This window comes from Calypte anna, chromosome 9, assembly GCF_003957555.1.
Source record: "Calypte anna isolate BGI_N300 chromosome 9, bCalAnn1_v1.p, whole genome shotgun sequence".
Taxonomy (NCBI): domain Eukaryota; kingdom Metazoa; phylum Chordata; class Aves; order Apodiformes; family Trochilidae; genus Calypte; species Calypte anna.
Window position 1 is genome coordinate 3,105,098 of NC_044255.1, and position 6,019 is coordinate 3,111,116.

A 6,019-nucleotide genomic window follows, 5' to 3' on the forward strand; every position below is an offset into this window, starting at 1 on the left:
TGTGCTCTAGAAAGATATGCACTTATCCTTTCAGAGGGAATTTCATCCTTCCAGTGCCCTGTGTTCAATTCACACCCAGATCATCATTTCTCAGTCCCTCAGCCTCTGCACATACTTGCACCCCAAGCCCTTCTCCTCTGCTTATGGGGAACAGGAAAAAACTGGGCCTGATTGTTCCCAGAACACAGGAGCCTGACCAATTCCTTATTCTCTCTCCTTCCTTTATCAGGGAGGAGAGGGGCATTAATAGAGAGCATCTGATACTTGGTTTAATTGCCAGGCAGTGTTAAACCCTGACATAAACCCACTTTGGGTACCCAATCATCAGGAAACAATTTTACCCACATCCCTTCTAGATTTATTCCCTTCCAGGTCTGACCTGGGACATGTCCAATTTCCTTCATTTCTCCTACAAGTTCATTTCCAGCCTTTCCTTCACCATCAATTCCTAAACAACAATTACCAAGACTGAATTTCCCACATCCCCCTCCTTCTTGTGCCAGCAGATAATCCAGTGCTCAAGGATTTTGATGCAATGCTGTTCTCATCTTCCTGGTTTGGGTTGCAATTACTCCTAAAGCATCCCCTGTTTTATTTACAACCATTCCCACTACAGCTTGGAACCTAAAGATTCTATTAAGCATGGAAATTGGGGTCCTATATCCCCATGGCCCATCTTCAGCCCATGGGGCTGGATCATAATATGCACTTATCCTTTCAGAGGGAATTTCATCCTTCCAGTGCCCTGTGTTCAATTCACACCTAGATCATCATTTCCTCAGTCCCTCAGCCTCTGCACATACTTGCACCCCAAGCCCTTCTCCTCTGCTTATGGGGAACAGGAAGAAACTGGGCCTGATTGTTCCCAGAACACAGGAGCCTGACCAATTCCTTGGCAAAAATCCATTTTGCCACCATCCCAACCCTGCCCTTCAGGGGCTGCCCATCCATTTAGAGTGTTGGCTCCATTGGTCCCACTTTGGAATGATTGAGCCATTTCTAAGGGGTTTCCCCATTTCATAGAACCATAGAACCGTCTGGGTTGGAAATGAACCTCTGAGATCATCAAGTCCAACCCTTGGATTTATCCCAATCCTTCCTCCTTTCATTCCAGAGGTCACCTCCCTCACATTCGAGGTTACCCACTACATTTTGCCAGCAACTCCTTCCAGTTATAGAAGTCTGTAAACCCCATGGTTGTTTCCTCTTACCCTTTCCAGGTTGTTTCCAGGTTCCAGGGTCAGCTCTGTTACTCTCCAGAGCTTCCCAGGGCCATCTCTCCCCCTGATCAGTACCTCCACGTACAGAACAATCAGGATTTAGCAATATTTCCAGCCAGGTTTACAAAAAGGTGGGGAGTCTCATCTCCACTCACACACCCCCAGTGCTGGTTCCTTGCCTTTCTTCACCAAAATAAAACTCAGTCTCATTGCTGCTACCAGAGACTCAGTCATTTATCACCCCCCTCTGGTAAAAAGACTGCAAACACACAGACAGTTTGGGGGAGGGAGGGCTGGAAGCTTTTTTGCACCTTCCCCCTGAACCAAATCAGCCCCTGACACCTCCCATGGATGCTCTGTCTGCTCCCCTGAAGTATTTCAGAGTAACTCTGGTCCTTTTTTTAAAATCCCAACTGGAAGTGACCAGACCAGAGCACCACTGGAATTCAGTATCTCTTTTCTTCCTTTTTGGTGTAATGAAAACTAAGGGAAGCAATGCCCAGGATTCACCTTAAAACACATTTTGAGAGCTAACATTGCACCCCTGGATTTTCCAGACAAGGAATAAATTCCTGTTTTGTAGAAATAACCTCAAGCTAAAGATAACCTTGACCCAGCCAGCACGGGTTTAGGAAGGGCAGGTCATGCCTGACCAACCTGAGCTCCTTTTATCATCAGGTGAGTGCCTGGGGGATGAGGGGAAGGCTGTGGATGTGGTCTGCCTGGACTTCAGCAAGGCCTTTGACACCGTCTCCCACAGCATTCTCCTGAAAAAGCTGTCAGGCCACAGCTTGGACAGGGGCACTCTGTGCTGGGTTAGGAACTGGCTGGAGGGCCGGGCCCAGAGAGTGGTGCTGAACGGGGCTGCATCAAAATGGTGGCTGTGGTGTCCCCCAGGGATCAGTGTTGGGCCCGGTTCTGTTTAATATCTTTATGGATGATTGAGATGAGGGGATTGAGTCCATCATCAGCAAATGTGCAGATGACACCAAGCTGGGGGGGAGTGTGGATCAGCTGGAAGGCAGGAGGGCTCTGCAGAGGGACCTGGACAGACTGGAGAGTTGGGCTGATTCCAAGGGGATGAGGTTCAACAAGGCCAAGTGCCGGGTCCTGCACTTTGGCCACAACAACCCCATGGGGAGCTCCAGGCTGGGCACAGAGTGGCAGAAAGGGAGCTGGGAGTCTGGATTGCCAGGAAGCTGAACAGGAGGCAGCAGTGTGCCCAGGTGGCCAAGAAGGCCAATGGCATCCTGGGCTGGCTCAGGACCAGCGTGGCCAGCAGGTCCAGGGAAGGGATTCTGCCCCTGTGCTCAGCTCTGGGGAGGCCACAGCTTGAGTCCTGTGTCCAGTTCTGGGCCCCTCAGGAAGTTCAGGAAGGAGATTGAGGTGCTGGAGCAGGTCCAAAGGAGGGCAACCAGGCTGGTGAAGGGACTCGAGCACAGACCCTATGAGGAGAGGCTGAGGGAGCTGGGGCTGTTCAGCCTGAAGAAGAGGAGGCTCAGGGGAGACCTCATCGCTCTCTACAACTCCCTGAAAGGAGGTTGGAGCCAGGGGGGGGTTGGGCTCTTTTGCCAAATGACTTTCAACAAGACAAGAGGGCAGGGTCTCAAGTTGTGCCAGGGGAGGTTTAGGTTGGAGATGAGAAAGAATTTCTTTCTGGAGAGGGTGATCAGCCATTGGAATGGGCTGCCCAGGGAAGGAGTGGATTCTCCGTGCCTGGAGATATTTCAAAAGAGCCTGGATGTGGCACTCAGTGCCATGGTCTAGCAACCGCAACGGTGGTTCAAGGGTTGGACTTGATGGTCTCTGAGGTCCCTTCCAACCCAGCCAATTCTATGATTCTATGATCTGCAGCACCAGAATTCCCTTCTCTGTCCCTGGAGATGGGTTTGAAGGGGCGACTCTCAGAGTGAACCCCCCAAAGCCATCCATTTCCAGCCTGAAATGAGCTCTGTGTGCCAGCTGTGTACACCCTGTGCCTGAGACACAGTGCAGGGAGGCTGATGTGGCACTGGGGATCTGGGATGGAAGGAAAAGCAGCAGCACTTGATGCTTTCTGACAGCCTCACCAGCACTGTGCATGCAGCTCACTCCACCACCTGAGGAAAAGGCACCGACTCGACTTCAAGAAAACCCAAAGGGAGAAGATTTCATGGCAGGGAAACCTTGCCTTGATTCTAATTCTACAAGCTCGAAAAACTAAGCACATTTTACACAAAAGCTCGTAGCCTGTCTACATATTTTTATAAATCCAAACAACAGGTTCCAGTCTAAAATGCCTTCTCCTCAGAACTGGCTTTTCCTGAGGTAAAACTCTGGCTCAGAAGCTGACACTTGGTTCCCCCAGAGCCAGAATCCCCTGGGCAGCATCAAACACCAGAACCTTTCCAAAGGAGTGAAGGCAAACCCACAAGGGCTGCTGCAGGCTCCTCCTGTGTGTGGAGGCGATGAGGTGAAGAACTTTGCCCCCACTCGGAGCCTGTCAGGAATTCCTGAATTCCCTTCCCAGCCTCCCCGCCAGGCTGAGCCCCGCTCCCCGGGCTGCATGGGCAGCGCTGCTCTGCCCGCAGGGACACTGCCTGACCCTGGGAGTCCCTCCTGTGCTGGAAGCAGCTTTCCAGGCTCCAGTTCACACCCAGCTCACAATTCAGCTTCTGCCTCAGCTCCAGAAATTCACTTTTCTCACACGAAGCTCCACGGCTCTCCCCGCGCCTCGGCAGCCACGGCTTGAGCCCCTGGAGGGGCTGGAGAGCTTCAAGCCCTGGGGAAAGCTCTGGGGGAAAACCATCCCCCGGCTGGAGGAGGGCAGGGAGCCCAGGACTTAGAGTCATGGAACTTAGAATCATAGCTGCAGACATGGGAGGTGCTTGGGTTTCCCAGAGCTTCCCACAGCCACAGCTCCAGCCATTGTCCCCAAAACTTCAGGGTCTCCACTGGTTGCTGGACATGTGGCCCCTCAAAAAAAAGCCTTCTATCTGATCAACCCCAGCTGGCAGGGTGGTTTTGGAGTCATAGTATTGTTGCTGGCTCTCCTGGGTTATTCTGTAGCTGCTCTTAGGGAAAAAAAACAAAAAAATCAAAAAAATCTGTGACCTGGAGAAGTCAGCAGGCTACAGTCTGGGGTGTAGGGAGGGATTTTATCCCGAGGATTTTCTGTTATTTTCATAGAATCATAGAATGGGCTGGGTTGGAAGGGACCTCAGAGATCATCAAGTCCAACCCTTGATCCACTCCCCCCGTGGTTCCCAGCCCATGGCACTCAGTGCCACATCCAGGCTCTTTGGAAATATCTCCAGACACGGAGAATCCACTACTTCCCTGGGCAGCCCATTCCAATGCCTGATCACCCTCTCCAGAAAGAAATTCTTTCGAATCTCCAACCTAAACCTCCCCTGGCACAACTTGAGACCCTGCCCTCTTGTCTTGCTGAGAGTTGCCTGGGAAAAGAGCCCAACCCCCCCTGGCTCCAACCTCCTTTCAGGGAGTTGGAGAGAGTGATGAGGTCTCCCCTGAGCCTCCTCTTCTCCAGCCTCAACACCCCCAGCTCCCTCATCCTCACCCTCACAGCACTTGTGCTGGATCCCTTCACAGCCTCCTTGCTCTTCTCTGGACCTGCTCCAGCACCTCAATCTCCTTCCTGAACTTCCTGAGGGGCCCAGAACTGGACACAGGACTCGAGGTGTAAAAACTTCCAAACGCTTTGACCATCTCGGAATGGGAATTGCTCAAGTTCTCCCCCTCTGCCTCCTGCCCCGTTTGTACCACACGAAGCTCCACGGCTCTCCCCACGCCTCGGCTTGAGGTCCCTGAGAGCACCTGAGAACCGGGTTAACGGTGCTGAGAGAGGAGCCCTTCCGTGTGCTGAGCGCTCCTGTGCTCCCTGCCCGCTTCCCAGAGCTCTAAGTTCTTTCTCCTCTCGCTCCAAACAGGTCCCGCTTGGTCCCGCCCTGGGGAGGTTCGGCTCCGGGTCCGGCTCCGGCTCCGCCCCCCCCGGCAGTGTCTGCTCTGCGCCGGCAGGGGGCGCTGCGGGAGAGACTGCGTGGGCGGGCGGGCGGGCAGGTGGTGCGGGGGCGTTGGTTGGCCCCGCCCCCTGTCTCTGATTGGCTGCTCCCTGAGTGACCTTCCCGTGCGGCTCCAGCGTCCGGTCGCGGGCGCGCGCCGGCCACTCTGTGTGTTCCTCTGTCTGTGCCTTTCTCCCGCCCCGGTTTTGGGGTTTGGGAGTCCCAGGCACTTGTCTCTTGTCTTGAGGCCCCCCTTCCCAAATTTTTGGGAGGGGGGTCCGTCTCCCCGTGTTGTCCCCCTGTCTGTCCCTATGTGTTGACCCACTGCCCCCCTGGATGCTGCTGCCGCCGCTGCGAGCGACACAGGTAAGTGCTGCCACTGCCCCCCTGGATGCTGCTGCTGCTGCTGCGACGGATTCACCGCGGATTCACCACTGATTTGCTTGATTCACTTGATTCACTTGATTCACTGATTCAATTGCTGACTACTGGCTAATGGCTAATGTGCGTGTGCGGGCGCGGTGCGGGCCTTCCCGAGTGAAGGGTAAGTATCATTCCCCCCCCCCCCCCCGTCTCCCCTCGGTGCCCGCACTGTTTCTCACTGGTTTCTTCTGTTCTTCCCCCCGCAGCCGCTCCCGGGACCCGGCGGAGCTTCCGCTGGCGAAGAGCCGGGCGGAGAGCCCCGAGTGACCGCGTCCCGCGGGAGGATCCCCCGGGGGCGCCTCCGCCAGCAGAGCCGTGGGCATTTCAGGTGGGGAAAAACCTCCCGACCGCCCCTCCTCCTTCCCTCCTGCCTCC